Source organism: Lynx canadensis, chromosome B1 (assembly GCF_007474595.2).
Source record: "Lynx canadensis isolate LIC74 chromosome B1, mLynCan4.pri.v2, whole genome shotgun sequence".
In the NCBI taxonomy this organism is placed as follows: domain Eukaryota; kingdom Metazoa; phylum Chordata; class Mammalia; order Carnivora; family Felidae; genus Lynx; species Lynx canadensis.
In genome coordinates, this window is record NC_044306.2 from 201,762,043 (window position 1) to 201,778,366 (window position 16,324).

The 16,324-nt window shown below is 56.0% G+C and overlaps 2 protein-coding genes across 2 annotated transcripts in view; both read left to right on the top strand.

Annotated features, from left to right (window-relative positions):
• KIAA0232 (KIAA0232 ortholog) overlaps positions 1 to 4,437 on the top strand; it is a 99,707-nt gene extending 95,270 nt beyond the window's left edge. The window contains exons 7-8 of the transcript XR_003968515.1: positions 842 to 2,043; positions 4,327 to 4,437. The gene's annotated coding sequence lies outside the window, so the exon portion shown is untranslated. The remainder of the gene's footprint in view (positions 1 to 841; positions 2,044 to 4,326) is intronic.
• Positions 4,438 to 7,754: 3,317 nt separating this feature from the next.
• Positions 7,755 to 16,324, top strand: part of TBC1D14 (TBC1 domain family member 14) — a 111,974-nt gene continuing 103,404 nt past the window's right edge. Inside the window, exon 1 of the mRNA XM_030314266.1 lies at positions 7,755 to 7,863. The gene's annotated coding sequence lies outside the window, so the exon portion shown is untranslated. The remainder of the gene's footprint in view (positions 7,864 to 16,324) is intronic.

A 16,324-nucleotide genomic window follows, 5' to 3' on the forward strand; every position in this document is an offset into this window, starting at 1 on the left:
TTTTGCCCATTTCTTCACTGGATTATTATTTTTTTTGGGGGGGGTGTTGAGTTTGATAAGTTCTTTATAGTCGGTTAACCCTTTATCCAATATGTCATTTGCAAATATCTTCTTCCCTTCCATCAGCTGCCTTTTAGTGTTGTTGCTTGTTTCTTTCTGTCTGCAGAAGCTTTTTATCTTGATGAGGTCCCAAGAGTTCATTTTTGCTTTTGTTTCAAAGGGGGAACTATTTTTTTTTAATTTTTTATTTTTTTTTTAAATTTTTTTTCAACGTTTATTTATTTTTGGGACAGAGAGAGACAGAGCATGAACGGGGGAGGGGCAGAGAGAGAGGGAGACACAGAATCGGAAACAGGCTCCAGGCTCTGAGCCATCAGCCCAGAGCCCGACGCGGGGCTCGAACTCACGGACCGCGAGATCGTGACCTGGCTGAAGTCGGACGCTTAACCGACTGCGCCACCCAGGCGCCCCTTTTTTAATTTTTTAATGTTTATTTATTTTATGAGAGAGAGAGACACATGAGCAGGGGAGGGGCAGAGAGAGAGGGAGACACAATCCGAAGCAGGCTCCGGGCTCCCAGCTGTCAGCACAGAGCCCGACTCGGGGCTCAAACTCACAGACGGTGAAATCATGACCTGAGCCGAAGTCGGACGCTTAACCGGCTGAGCCCCCCAGGCGCCCCATCAAAGGGGGAACTATTTAGATTTAAAGGGATGTAGGAGATCTATGTACCAAGTGCAGTTTGTTGCCTTTGAAACTTGATTTGGCTGCTATAAAAAGACATTTTTAAAGATAATTGGGACGTTGGGATATATTGAGGAATTCTTGTTAATTTTATCAGGTGTGCTGACAGTTTTGTGCCCACTTGAGCAGCACATCCACCGACACTGGGCGACACGGAGGAGACCAGCGTGGCCCGACACGGTCCGTATTTCTTCACCAGCCTCCACCATTCTCTGAAACAGGAATCGAAACACAGAAGAAGGCCAAGAAAAAGACTGCTGCCGGGGATGTGCATAGACCAGGCTGTGACCTGAGATACACTTCAAAGTGCAGGGAAAATAGACCCCGTGTGTGGGGAGGGTCAGGGTTGAGCTGCGGGCCTGGGGCTTCACTGCACCGTGATCTCTCCTTGGTAGAGATTTGACACCTTCCACAATTACACTGGTTCTGAAGATGAAAACAAGTAAGTCAGAAGTGGGGAAAGTGAGGTTTTCGCTCAGCAGTGGAGCCTAACTCTGACGATTCCAGGTGGGGTCAGAAGGGACCGTTGCCGGGCCACCTGGGTGGCTCAGGCGGTTAAGCGTCCGACTTCGAATGTCCCAGTTGGTGGGTTCGAGCCCCGCGTGGGGCTCTGGGCTGACACAGCTTGGAGCCTGGAGCCTGCAGACCCCTGCCTGCACTGGCGCCCCTCCCCTGGGTTCCTAGAGGCCGACGGACAGCAAGGCTTTCACGCCCTGTCTGCCCCAGGGAGGGGTCAGTGTCCGCGCCCCTACACGGGTGGCCCAAAGCCTTGCTGGGCTTCACTTCCCAGGGCCAGGCTGATGCGGGGCAGACAGAAGAGCCTTCCCACCCTTCAGACCTCGGGGCTCCCGCCAGATGTGTTAAACTCCCCTCCCCTCCCGCATCAGCACACCGGTGTAGTGAGCCGTTAGCCTGGGACGGCGCCCCGGGTCCTGGCTCTGAACCTGGGCCTCTTTTCTCACCCTCCGTGGTCTCCCCGCATAAGCCTCTGGAGGGGCTTGTGGGGGCCTCTTGCACTTGTACGTTTTCGGTTCAGACACCTGCTTGGAGCACTGATGGGGAGCTGAGGCAGGCTGGCCGGCCTCTGTGTCCCCCAGAGTGTGGACCCGAGTCCATGCGCCCCGGAACCCACCCCCTCACCTCCTCTGAGTGGTGCTGCGCGTGCCCCCTCCTACGTGCGGACCCCCACCTGCCCCTCCCTGATCCCACTCGGCCCCCCGTCTCCCCAGGAGCCCTGTCTTCCCAAGTCCTCCCAAGAGCCCACGGATGTGGTGATCGACGGCCATCCCCATTTTACAGGTGAGCAAACCAAGACTCAGCGAGGGGTGAGTGTAGTGTGGGTGGGGTCTCACCCCCTGGGGCAGGAGGTTCAGATCCTGCCCGTGTACTTAGCTGCTGTGGGGCCTTGGCCTGGAAGGTTCCCCTGTCTGAGCCTCAGTTTCTTCTCTGTGACCCAGGCAGGTGCGGGGATGAAGGGAGCAGACACACGTGAGGTGCAGGGCTCAGTGGGGCTTTGCGGTCTGCCCTCCTCGGTGTGGGTTCCGGCTGCCTGCAAGGGACCGGAGGACTGTGCGGAGACCCTACAAGGCAACGGGGTATCCGGGAGGGCGGCCAGGAGCCCAACGTGGTGCGGTTGCTGGGGGACGGCGGCACCCAGGGTAACACTGGGAGTCACTCACTGGAGGGCCCGGGACCTAGAGCAAGAAGGGAGTCAGGGCTTCCGGGTAGAGGGCGGAGCCGGGGCAACAGCTCGGATGTGAGGACAACCCAGGTAGTCTGGGTTGAGTCTGGAGAGACCTCGGGCCCGGTGACGGAGCCTCACGGGTGGCCACGAGGGGTGGCCCACGGTGGATCATCACGTGTGGGACGGAGCTGCCCCCTCTGCACCCTCCTCGTGCGCTCCCACGTGGGGCCTGACCCCACAGCTTCTAAATCAGGCTCTGCTTTCTGATGGTGGCAGTGGCAGGCGACTGAGTGATGCCTTTAAAAAACGAGGCTATTTGGAAAATTCCACTGTGGTATGCTGGAACGCGGATCTCCACCCCCAGGCACTTTCTGTTTCCTTCATACCCACAGCCTTAAAGGCCTCCAGTCCTGGGCACCTCTTAAGATTCAGGAAGCCAGAGGCCCCAGGGGGCCCCCGGGGGGCTCCCCCTCGCCCCAGCAAGGCCATGCATTCCATAAGTTGGAAGGTCCACTGGTTTCATCGTAACTCACTTTTTCTCATCTATTATGTGGGGTGCTCTGGGAATGAGCGACCTTTGATGTGGGGCCAGATCCACCTGGGGTCAAGCGTTCCCAGTAAAATGGGGCAACAGTATAGCCTCATAGGGTTTCTAGAATGGTTGGAGACGCTGTTGCAGAGCGTGGACCACGCAGACCTCGGGCACGCGGCTCTGTTGCGTTGTCTGGCGGTGCGCGGAGTCCCCAGCCTCTCGGAGCACGAGCCCGGGAATGGGGTTTGCCTCGTTTATCTCAGGGCTTCCGTACGACGGGGCCCGGGCCGCACAGCCCTCATCCGAAGGTTGACTGTGCTTTTTCAAATCCACTGGTTCCCCATCAGTGAACATCTTAGTACGTCTTCGTTATAAACAGAGCACGTACTTGTCGGGAAATCTAACGGTTTCAAAGTGTGTAGGGACAGAAGATAATCATTTGTGTTCTGATACTCACGTCAGCGTTTCTTCCTGTTAATGCCTGTGGAATATTCCATACTCTTTGATTATACTGTAATGTTGTTTTAAATTTCTTTTTGAGAGAGAGAGAGGAGCGTGGGCAGGTGAGGCGGAGAGAGAGGGAGACACAGAATCCAAAGCAGGGTCCAGGCTCTGAGCTGTCAGCACAGAACGTGACACGGGGCTTGAACCCACAGACCTTGAGATCATGACCTGAGCTGAAGTCAGACGCTTAACTGAGTGAGCCGCCCAGGCCCCTGGGGCAACTTTATCAGGGTAGCTCCTTTCAGGTGTGTTATTACACCAAAGAGATTCTATGTTATAATTTTTTTTTTTTTGCTTTCTCCTTTTTTGGAGCCGTGCCTTCCCTTGTTCGTGACTGTGTTACTACCAGTTCTGCCTCCCTGCATTCACTGATTTTAATCTACTACTGGTAGGAAACAGGTCACCGCACCCGTTAAAACTGTGAGTGGGGCACCAGCTCGGTTGGTTAAGCGTCCCAGGCTCGGTTTCGGCTCAGGGCAGCATCTCACGGGGTTCATGAGATCGAGCCCCAAGTCCAGCTCTGTGGCTGGCGGTGCGGAGCCTGCTTGGGATTCTGTTTCCTGCTCTCTGCCCCTCCCCCGCTCTTTCTCGCTCTCTCGAAAAATAAACTTTAAAAAGCCAAAACAAAAAAAACAGTGGGTAGAGTACCGGTTGATGGCTCTGGGGTGAGGGCCTGAGGCCTGCTTCTCGCAGCAAAGTGCGGAGGCTCACGGTGGCTTCTCTGGTTCTGGCACTTTTCAGTCTCTGTCTCTGGTTTTCTTCTCTGGGCCTGAGGTTGTGGGAAGGCTGACCTCCGGCTCTCGGGGCTAGCCCCGTCTCCGTTTTCTGTTGTTGTTTTTTAATCATTTCGCTCGATTTCCAGAAGCAACAAGAGAACCCCAAATTCCAGGCACTGTTTCCAAGAAAATGAGCGCTCCCATGTCCGTGGTGAAGGAGGTTAACGCAACAAGGAATAAAGGCAGAAAGGACATGCTTTCTGGTGGATTTCTGAAAACGCGTGGCCAGGGGGATGCTCCTTTGAAAGAAACCAAGCTGTTCAATCCGCCTCCACCTCGTGGGGACAGTCTGGCCCTGGTGGCTCTGAACAGAGGCTGGGGTGGCGGAGGGTGGGCGGGAGGATGGCGAGCGGGCGAGAGCTTCTGCACAGCGGAAAACAAGCTTGGGGCTCCCGGCCGAGCAGCCTCACTGCCCAGCGCCCGTTTCCTTACCTGCAAAAGGCCAGTCACTGAGCCAGCTTGGTAGGCTGTGGGGCTCAACTGTGCTAATGGGGTGAACAGCCAGGAGGGCACAGAGCAGCTGGGATGGCACCGGCTACGGGGCCAGCCACGGGCAACATTTATTCATCCATCAACAAATATTTATGGAGCTCACATTTGGGGGCTGAGGAAGAGTCTGAGAAAATGTGTGTTTGGGAGACTAGATCCCCCTCTCCTGAGAAGGGATGCAAAGGTGGTTTGGCAGGGCAGGAGACCTCTGGTCGCGTCCTGTGCCCACCTCCTACCCCACTTGCCCTCTGGGCCTCAGTTTCCCCTCTGAGGGATGGCCTTGAGGACCTGTCAGCGTCCTGACGCTGTGCTTATGTCCCTCTGGGGTCTGCATCTGGTCGGTTAACCATGTTCCCTACAAGGAGATGGGGCTGAATTTGGAGGTGACCTGTCTATCCGCCCCTTGAGACTGGGGATCGTGAGGGCAGGAACTGTGGGGTGTCAGTGGCTCTGGTGTGGCCAGAGCCCAGCATGGGGCTGGTATAGGGGTGGTTTCTATGGGTATCAGACACCTGCTCCTGCTTAGGAAGCCTCCCTGCCAGGGAGGCTCAGAGGTCAAGGCTTGAAGATGACCTTCCATGGGGTGGGGTCTCTGAGGACTCCCAGCACCCCTCCCCCCACCTTTGACCAACACACTTTCTGCGCATTATATTACTGGGGAGGTGCCAAGAGCTCCTCAAACATGCCAGAAACTGACAAAGCCAGACAATTTTTTACATTTAGCTGTCACTGCCATTTCCTTTGTCTCTAACCCTCACACAACTTGGGCGGTGAAGGTGCCGTGAGCCTTGTAGGTGGGGCAAGCTGGGGCGGGCGGGAAGGCTTCTGGGCACAGCCGGGGAGGGGTCGGCCAGTCCCAGGCCTGAAACTGAGCGGAGGGAGCTGACGGCCACCGCTCGATCCTCTGCAATGGCTTTGCGGCCCTCACGGGAACCACTGTAGTGAGCATCATTCTGGGAAATTCCGGGGTCCAGTCTGCACGGGGGAGCCCGGATGGCTTCGCCAAGGCAGTCAGCAGTGAGGCGGCAGAGGTGGGACACCCTACATAATTGTGTCCGTATCACAGATGGGGGCTGGGAGATGCTAGGGTTCCGGGAGGAGTGCGAACGCCCACGCAGCTTATCTAGTTCCTTGTGCTTTTAATTTTGTTAGACTCCCTGAGGGTGTCAATGACTGGCGCGGGGGGCCCAGGGAGGGACTCTGGGCTTGGGCAGGGAGCTGGGGGTGGGCAGCAGGATGGGGGAAAGGGTGAGGAAAAGGCAGACAGAGGGCGCCAAAGGCAAGTCTGTGGGTCATGAATTTGTTTGGTTCTGGATTCAGAACAATGGTTCCTAGTCATTGTGGGGTTTTAAAACCCTAAGACTCAGAATGAGGGCTGGAAGGGATTTGGGGAGTTGCAAGGAACACTGTAAAAGCAGACGTTAATCCTGTTTATTAAATTGCTAATTAAGTCAGGTCAGAAGCAAGTCTGTACTTTCCTGTTAGTGGGGTTTTTTTTTGTTGTTGTTTCTTTAATAAGCTGGGGAAGGCATGTTGGGGTTTGAAGGAGACCTGGCATTATTTTTCCTTAATACCACCCAGAAATGTAGGCATTTGTAAAACTTCTATTATGCACCAAGCACTGTAAGAGGCCCCTCCTGCCATTGTAACTAACAGTTGCTGAGTTTTTAGACCTAGCACGCAGGCAGGAGAAACAAGCTAGGGGTTCCTTGGCCAACACTAATGACCACAGCTCCGGGCAAAGTAATCCTCCAATGCAGGCTTCCAGATGCTTTCCGTGAAGGAGAGATTACCCTTCCTGTCCCTGACCCTCTGCCAGTTCAAATCCTCCTTTAGATTTAGCTGATCGCCTGAGGTTTCCGCTCTGGTAATTCTGCCAGTGACAGCCCTCAGGGCTCCTGGGTCCCAGCCACTTAAGTCTGTCTTCTGCTCTCCGTGTCCCCAGAATATAACAATTCAACAAATATTTAAGTGCCCCAACTATGTGCCAGGCCCAGGGAATCTAGCAGTACACAGGATAAGCCCGCTTTGGCCCCGGGAGCCTAGATTCTGGAAGGGGGACGAGCAAGGATCAGTTAACCAGCTAAGGAGAGCGTTCTCATTCAGGGCTTTGCATGGTCCTGGAAGGCTGTCCGGGCCCAGCATCTGGCTTCTGACCTCTCTCCCTGCCTGTTCCTCCTGGGACCTGCAGCCTGCGACCTCCTCTCCCACTCTGTATGATCACAGACCCTGTCTCTGGAGTTTCTGCAATGCTGATGCCAAATAACGCACACACACGCCAGGCCAGCGGTTCCCAAACTATCTTGCCTCTGGAGACTGTGATTTAATCGGCGTGGGGCGCCGCACGGGCGTCGGAATTTTCAAAATCCTCAGGCGATACTAAGGCGCAGCCAAGTCTGGGAACAACGGCGCTAAGCACCGTGTCACAGCTCGACAAAGGAGAACTACCAGAAAAGCCCGTTTAACAGACCGAGAGACTTAAGGCCAGGCCAGGATGACCGGGGCCTGGCCTGGGTCCGCCCGCCTCGCACACCTGCCCCAGGGCAGGGGAGCCCATCGATGCGCTCCGCCGCTCGGCTCCTCAGGCCTGGTCCCTGCCCGCTCGTGCCCCTTCCCCCTCCCGGCCGCTTCCCACTTCCAAGATGGCCGCGGGTGGAGCCGACCAGGTACGGAGGCCCCTGGCGGGAGTCCACCGGCGCTGTGCGGACACGAAGATCCTCTCGGGCCTCCCCTCGAGGCTCCGCTGGGCCCTCGGGAGAGAAAAGGGTCGGCGACGCCGCTCCGGGGCCCGCAGGGGGCGGGCGAGCGGCCGAGGAGTGGCAGCAGGGCGAGCGTCGAGCTCGAGGAGCGGCGGCGGCGCGGCGGGGGGCGGCAGCCGGGCGGAAGAGCGGCGGCGGCCGGCAGGGGGCGGGGCGAGGGCTCGCGGGGCGGAGCGGATCAGGGGGCGGAGCGGATCAGGGGGCGGGGCGAGGGCGCGCGCCGCTGTTGGCCCCGGGCAGCTCGCGCGCACCTGCCTGCCCGGCCCACAGCCTGCCGCGCGCCCAGCGTCCTCGCCGCACAAGTCGCGGGTCCCGGGGGTCCTGGGCTGCGGGCCCGCGGGCCCCGGAGATGGCGTCGGAGCCGCGCTAACTCCGGTACTGAGCGCCTCCGGCGGGGGCCGCGCCGCGCGGGAGGGTGGGGGACGGGACGCGCGGGGCTGCTGCCACCTGCTGCTGCGTCGGCGGGAGCGGGAGGCGGGCCGGGCCCGGGCGCGCGGGTTCGGGTCCTGCACCGGCGGCCCCCTTGCCGCCTGGCCGCCGCCGCCCCCCGCACCGGGGGAGAGCGTGGGGCCCGGGCGACGTTGCGGGGCCCGGCGGCTCCCGGCTCGTCAGCCTCTCCGAGAGACGCGCGCGCGACACGCTCCTTTTCCGGAACTTGACGAAAAGTTTTGTCCTTCAGACGCGCGGGGCTCCCCGGGCCGGAGGGGAGCTGGCTTGGCGCGCGCATGCTGCCCTGCAGGGACCCCTCCACCTTGCGGGTCCCTGACCGCCGACCTCCAGGACCCTGTGCACCATCGGGGGGCCATCGACCCCCGGGAGACCCCTCCACTTCGGGACCCTCTCCACCTCGGGGCCTCCTAACCCCGGGTCCCCCTCCGCTTCGGGGTCCCCGACCCCTGTGCGCCCTCCACTTCGGGAACCACCGAAACCCGGGGCCCCTCCACCTGGGGGCCACTGGCGTCCGGGGGTCCCCCCCTCCCCCCCGGCTCCTGGGACGGAACTCCCGACCTCCTTCTTTTTCGGACCTGCTGTCGCTAGACCGCGGAACCCCCTCATCCTCAGACCCCCCGTCCCTGTCCAGGAACTCCTTCGGCCTCAGAGACCCCCTTTCCTGGGCCACAGACTCCCTGTGTGCGGGAGACCCCGAGCCCCGGGCCCCTTCCCGGCCGAAGGGGGAAGGGGCCGGAGCTGGTGTGGAGCTGGCGTTCGGGGCGCTCCGCAGGCGGCCCTCTCTGGGCGGGGAGCTGCGGTGAAGAAGCAGGGGTGAGGCCTTGAGGAGTTAGCTTCCGCAGGAAGCGGGAGGACTGGCCCCCCGCAGACCCCAGGCCCCAGACCCCAGGCTGGGTGGTGCGCATTTTAGTGGCCAGAGCCTTACCTGGCCAGAACCATCCCCCGCCCCCGCTTTTCGTCTTAAAATTGCACAGCACCATTTTCTCCAGGACGGAATTGAAAGCTTTGCTTTGGAAAGTTCTCTGTGCAGGAGGCTCCTGCGCATCGGCTTCACTTTATTTACTGAGGCTAGTTGAGGCTGGCGTGTTGGGACCCTACCAGCACGATGTTGGCACCTCGTTGTCTTGGCTTCCTTTATAGAAGGGTTGCATCGGCACACTGTTAAGTGCTTTGCTACTCCTTGCAAAGGGCTGGTCCTTAGAGGAGTTCTGGAACGCTGCCCCTTGCCCAGTTTATCTGGCCAGTACCAACCCATGTCTCAGGTTTGCCTGTGATTTCTTCCCGACTTCTTAACCACCTGCCCGCCCCTCCCCCCCAGGCTTAGTTGTGTGTGTGTGTGTGTGTGTGTGTGTGTGTATATGTATATATATATATATATATATATATATATTAATGTTTATTTATTTTTGACAGAGAGAGAGAGAGAGATAGAGCATGAGGGGGGAGGGGCAGAGAGAGAGGGAGACAGAATCCGAAGCAGGCTCCAGGCTCCAGGCTCCGAGCTGTCAGCACAGAGCCCAACGCGGGGCTCGAACTCACAGACTGTGAGATCATGACTTGAGCCGAAGTTGGACGCTCAACCGACTGAGCCCCCCAGGCGCCCCCAGTTGTATATATTTGACCCCTTTGGATTGTGGGCTCCAGCTGATCCCCAACCCTAATGAGCACCTGGCATGTACTTGGGGCTCAGGGTTATTGAGTGACTGCATCCTTTGGGAGAAATTAAAGAAGTGAAGTAAGTGGTCAAGTCACCCAGCTGGCGGGCCGGGTCACTGGGCCTTGGTGTCCTCCACGGTCCCAGCAGGTTCCTGGTGAGCACTTTGCTTCGTGCTTGTGAAACTGAGTTTTCAACATCTGCCTCCAGCCCACCCTCTCACATTTAGCCTCAGTGCTGCCCCACTTGGCTTCTGTTGACCCTGCCATTCCTCTCTGCCCCTCCGCCCCTCCACCCCTCCACCCCACTACCCCACTGCCCTCCTCCCCTCTGTCCAGTGTGTGAAGGCCTGTCTTTCGTGCCTGCGTGTCCCCTCGCTTGTGTTCTGTTGAAGTTCTTGCTGACGCTGAGGACCTGCTTCTCAGGGCAGCTTGTTTCAGAATATGTCTCCCCTGTTGGTCAAAGCTCCTGATCATCGTGTCCCCAGCCTCAACACAGGGGACACCTGCCGAGCATATTGTGGGTGCTCACAGAGCTTTGAGACCTTGGAGAAGATGTGCCATCAAAATAGGTATTTACATGTAACACGAAAAGAAGATTTTAGGAAAATGAGAGTGTGTTATCTGTTAATGTTTCAGGGCGGTTATGAAGTTTCTAGGGCCTGAATTGTTAAGAATTCTCGATTGCCAAGCCAGAAGATAAGCTGGGCTAATCACCTCATTTTACAAATGGGAAGTGGAGGCCCAGAGCTTAGTGCCACAGAGCAGGTGTGAGATATTAGTGACAGGAAGGAACTATACAGTGAGGCTTGGAGACACAAAGTGGCCGAGTCTGGGCTTTATGCAAATAAGTTACTTAAATAGCAGGCCTAAGCCGACTGGCCCCGTCTAGTACCCAGGAAGAAGTAACACCATCCAACATCTGAGGTTCAGCCCATGCCAGGCTTGATTCTAAAGGCTTTATGTAGATTTCTTGCCCAATCTGGCCCATTGCCTAAGGAGATACGGTCTATTATCGTTCCCATTGTACTACTGGAAATTGGGGTGCAGGGAAGTTAAACTATTCCAAGGTCACACAACTTGTAAGCGGGGGAGCCAGGATTTGAACCTGCGCAGTCTGCCTCCAGAACCTGCATTATTTTGCCCTCTTGTGCATTTCATTTTTTTTTAACGTTTATTTATTTAAAAAAAAAATTTTTTTTAACGTTTATTTATTTTTGAGACAGGGAGAGACAGAGCATGAATGGGGGAGGGTCAGAGAGAGGGAGACACAGAATCTGAAACAGGCTCCAGGCTCTGAGCTGTCAGCACAGAGCCCGACGCGGGGCTTGAACTCACGAACTGCGAGATCACGACCTGAGCGGAAGTCGGCCGCTTAACCGACTGAGCCACCCAGGCGCCCCAACGTTTATTTATTTTTGAGACAGAGAGAGACAGAGCATGAACGGGGGAGGGTCAGAGAGAGAGAGGGAGACACAGAATCTGAAACAGGCTCCAGGCTCTGAGCTGTCAGCACAGAGCCCGATGCGGGGCTTGAACTCACGAACCGCGAGATCACGACCTGAGCCAAAGTCGGATGCTTAACCGACTGAGCCGCCCAGACGCCCCTCATTTTTTTAAAAAAAAACTTTTTTCTTGCAGTCTAACCTACAGAGAAGTGTAAAAATTGTTCAACCTGTAGCGTATCGATTGTCACAAAGTTTAGGGTCTGATTCTTTAAACGTTCCAGCAAGTCCTGTGTGGGCTTTGATGTCAGACCTGGTTTGCATCCGGTTCCTGTTGCTGTGTGACCTGACATGATGTACTCACCCTTTCTGAATCTCATAGTTTCTTCAGTGTGCTTGGCAGGCTTGCGATGATTAGAGCGTGTGATAGCACCTAGCGTGTGTTTGGTGCATGGTAAGTGTTCAATGAATGGGTTCTCTTACCAGCAATCGAGATTATAAGTTACACTGGTTTGGTTAAGTGGTCTGAGTATCTTCCTAATCGGTCAGTTGCCCGTCAGTCACTTTATAGGTACTTACGATGAGTCACTTTGGCAAATCACTCTGTGTAACTGAAATACTTTAGGGAAGGGGGGCACCCCGGCCCCCACTGCCCGTGCAGTGAAAGTCCTTAATTTACAATGTCCCACCTATGCCTTTTTAATATAACTACTTTTGGGCAGTGAAAGTTAAATGTCTTTTCCTTAGGGTTGTGAAGGAGCCTTTGGGGACCCTCAACAGTTTACCCCCAGTTTCTACCTGGTTTGCTGATGGGCCAAAACTTACTTAAACAAGGGTGTCAAGTTCCAGGCACCTGCCAGTGGCCATTCACCTTCCAGAGGAGTATATTGAGCTCTCAGGAAAGTCTGTCTTAGGGTTATTTTTATCCTGAAGAATAACCCACGTAAAAACCAACTTACTTTTGTAGTTGACTTTCCCATTCTGCATAGTGCAAATTAACCCACCATCGTAGGCTGCTTGCGTGGCAGCAGGAAGAGGAAGGCTTAGAGTCGTATCCAGGTCGGCCCTCGCACAGCTACTTCGTGACACGCGCCCCTTGTGCCTTGTCTCCTTGTGTGTGAGCTGGCGGTGAGGGTACCTTGAACTCTCGGAGTTGCTGAGGAGGTTACAAAGATTGCGGGTGTGAACTCTGAACACTGCGCCTAACATCTAAAGCTCACTTGGTGAGCAGAGGCGGCTCATGTTAATTGTTAATGCCAAGGAACCCGAGTTCCAGAACATCCTGTGCCTTTCTTTCCAGGGTCCTCTCTGTGTAAGCCATGACATTAAAGAGAGAAAGGGACTCACAGTGGTTGGTGTTTGTGGAGCCCTGTACAAAGCAGGCTCATTTACATGGGAGATACCACCTAGATCAGGGGGTTCTCCTTGGTGTCAGAACCTCCTTTCAGGGGTGCCTGGCTGGCTCAGTCGGAGGAGCGTGACTCTTAATCTCAGGGTTGAGAGTTTGAACCCCATGTTGGGTGTAGAGATTACTTTAAAAAAAAAAAAAGGGGGGGGACCTCACTTCAGAGGCTTAACTAGCCTGTTTCTCCTGACTGGTCCTGTCCTCCAGGGTCAAGGTGAAAGCTTGGCGGGTGTGTGTGTGTGTGCACCAGTCCTGCCAGGAGGCTGGCGGTCTCACCAGACTTCTCCCCAGGAAGCATGAAGGACCCGGAGGGGACTTGTACAGAATGACGTGGGTGTTGGAAAGAGAAGGCTCAGGTAGGGCCTCGCCTACCCAGCCGCGGCTCAAGCCTGGCTTCATTCCCATCTGGGAAACGGCGGAAGGCAGTCTGCTCTTTCACGGGAGGGATGAGGATTTGGGGAGGTTCCTGACGTCTGCGTTAGAGCTGTGTGAGTAGCAAAGCAGACCGAGGGGCCTGGGAGTCACAGATTTGGGTTCAGGCCCCAGCTGCTGCCACATAAAAGTGGAGCTCTTGGGTGAGCCACGGGCCTCAGTTTCCTCCTCTGTACAAAGGGGGGTAATACGTAGCACGTAGGGCTATGAGGGCTATGAAAACAGAATGGTGATGTTAGGAGCTTAGAACAGAACCTGGTACTCGTTAAGTTGTAGTTTTAGTGATGCTCTGGGGGTGTTGGGTGCTGTGGACCTGGTCCTGCCCTCTTGAGACTTTGACCCTGTGACAGGTGTATTCCCAGGCCATGGTTGACGGAAAGGAACCAGAACCTGTCTCCTCTCAAGATTAAGGGTATGGAGGGGCCCCTTGGCGGCTCGGTCGGTTGGGCATCTGACTCTTGACTTCGGCTCAGGTCATGACCCAGGGTCGGGGGATTGAGTCGCCCCCCACTCCAGCCCCCACCCAACTGAGTGAGGAGGCTGCTTGGGATTCTCCCTCTGCCCCGTCCCCCACTCGTGCTCTATGGAAAAAAAGAAGATTTAAGGATATGGACCTCAGTGGTGGAGCAGGGCTGATGGGACGTCCGGCAGCAAGGGCGGGTGTGCCCTCCTTGGAGGGTCAGGGAGAGCAGAAGTGTCCCGGGTGCTGACGGGGTGTGAGAAAGCAGCATCCAGGGAGGAGCTGGGACAGGGAGGGCGGCGGTGAGCAAAGGCCTGTGGACAGGAGGGAGCCTCCGAGTGGGTGGGCAGTATTATTTCTGCCCCAGGCCACCGACGAGTGGAGATGTTTCTGCCGGGGACGTAATTGAGCCATTTGGGTTTGGCCTTGTAAACTGCTTATTGACGAAGACTTGGTCAAGACTTTGTGCCTCTGCTTTTTTTTTTTTTTTTTTTTTTTAACATTTATTTAGTTTTGAGAGAGAGAAAGAGAGAGAGACAGAGAGAGACAGAGAGTGAGTGGCAGGGGAGCAGAGAGAGAGGGAGACACAGAATCCAAAGGAGGCTCCAGGCTCCCAGCTGTCAGCACAGAGCCCGACGGGGAGGCTTGAACCCACGAACTGTGAGATCATGACCTGAGCCGAAGTCGGACGCTCAACTGACTGAGCCACGCGGGTGCCCCACCACTGCTTTTTAAAGAGAAGACAATTAGGGGAGCTTGGCTGGCTCAGTCAGTAGAGAGAGCAACGTTGGATCTCAGGGTCGTGAGTTCAATCCCCACTTTGGGCGTGGAGCCTACTTTAAAAAAAATATATATGCAGTAAAGAGAAGAAAATTAAACTTCTGTTCAAGATGGAATTGTGTTCCAGAACCTCATTCAGAGTCACTGCCGTCTGCTTCCTGACTTGTGTTGCAGACCTACCCCCGTGGGGAGAAGGGCATTCGAATGTCTCAGGCCCCTTCCCTCTTTGCTCGCTACAGAACTCAGTTTTGTGACTGGTAAATAAAATGCGGGTGGTCTTGTCGCCTGGGATAAAAGCCTTCCTCATGTCTGCACTTGACGTTTTGTGTGTTTTTCCAGGTCTGGGAGGTGATGATGGCTGGTCATCATTAACCTTGTATCGCGTGCCTGTGGCTGGCCGCCTGGGCCCGGAAGAAGTGGGGAGGGAGCCTGCTGCCACGGCCACTGCTGCGGGCGAGGGGTTTTGTCTGAGGCTCTGGGAAGCAAGTGCAGAGGGAGGAAGTCTCTTACTTTCCGAACCATCATGTGCCCGCTGGTGCTCACCGGGTGGCGCGGTAGCCCGTCGTCACTCCTCGTCACTCGCTTGCTGTGTCTCTTGTCCGCACACGATGCCGGGACTTGACGGCGGGGATTTTCTTCCTCATCTTGTGACCTCCGCTGCTCACCATGTTCTTGAAGCGTAGCCCAGCTCTCAGCAGAGGTTTCTTGGATGGACTGTCCCTGAAACCTGCCCTCTTAGGACATCGTTGTTAATAATGATTAACTCCGCAAATGGGTTTTTGAGTCCTCAGTCCCTGCCAGGCAGTGGCATCTGGAACCCGTTAGCTTAGCGCTGTACCTGCCCGAAGCCTAGAAACCAGCAGAGAGACATGGGGACAGCTGTAAATACAGTTGTGTGAGGGGTGTGGCCAAAAAGAGCCTGAGAGGAAGGGGGATCCGCAGCTTCCCGGGGGGAGTAGGGGAAGGCTTCTCAGAGGAGGTGGTCTCGCAGGTGGGCTGGGTCTCCTTGCGGCATACGTACCAGATCCCCGGGGGCGCCCGTGGCCGAGCTGGGGAGAGCATCCGGGCAGTGGGGCCGCGCGGCTGGGTTTTGAGAGGCGCGAGGGTGACGGCACGAGGCTGCTGAGGCTGGCAAGGATGGGCTCGGGGTGGGGGGGACCCCCGTGCCGGCTCGGGGAATTCAGGCTGATCCTGTCTTTAGAGAACGTGTGACTTGGAGGCCGGCATCTGCAGCTGGCCTCCTGGCAGGCTTCCAGAGTCCACCCTGCAGCCTCTCTGAGAAGCGGGCGCTTTGTTTGCGCAGCCTCGGAAGGCAGGTGCTCTGGACCGCGGCTTCTGGCTTCATTGTACTGGTGGCCCCAGGCGGAAGGGCTTGAGGACAGGTGGCCTTGGCCCTTGCGGGGTTTGGTGTAAGAGTGTGTTGCAAATGGAAGTACGTTCTTGCTCTTCGGTTTATTTCCCTGAAGGCTGCCACCTTGTTTGTGAGGCTTAAGGAACTTAAGTTGGACTTGGAAGCAGTGGAGCCTTCAAAGGTCATTCGTTTTCTCCTCAGAAGAGGCCCTCGTCCCGCTGTCCTGGCCCCCAGGGCTCTGCCAGACCTGCTTCGTTCACCTTCCGCATGCTTTCACCTGGGCGATTCGGAGCAGGGGTCCTAGTGTTCACTGAGCACGCTTGTTTTGTGTTCCTGTTTTAGTGTCAAAAGCCCAGTCTGAACACAGTTTTTGCAGGTACTCAGCTCTTTATGTGGCTGAAGGAGAGGAAATTCGCATTTACTGGGCACCTGCTGTGGTCAGACGTGGGGCGTGCCCACGTGCCCATAAACGAAATGCCTCATTTCATTTATCCTCAGAGCAGCCGTGAGTTTCGTGCTGTTGCCCCATTTAACTGCCGGGCACCAGGAAGGTTCAGCTTCTCCCCGTGGTAAGTGGCAGGGCCAGAATTTCATTTCAGCTGGCCAGGTCACCAGGCTTTCGGCTCCGCTCACGGTGAAGATTTCCTCTTGTGTTGCTGGCTTTTTGCCAGCCTGACCTGTCAGAGTGTTGATGGTGTTTTGATAATTCTAGGAACTTTTGACATTGCCAGACGTTAGCTCTTAACTACGTGCTAAAAATGTTTCTTACCGTATTCTCCTTTTGATTAAAAAAAGAAAAGCGTACAGTTCTCCAGTCCGGGTACCTGTGAATCTCTCTGTGTCTCGCTGTTGTGAATCCT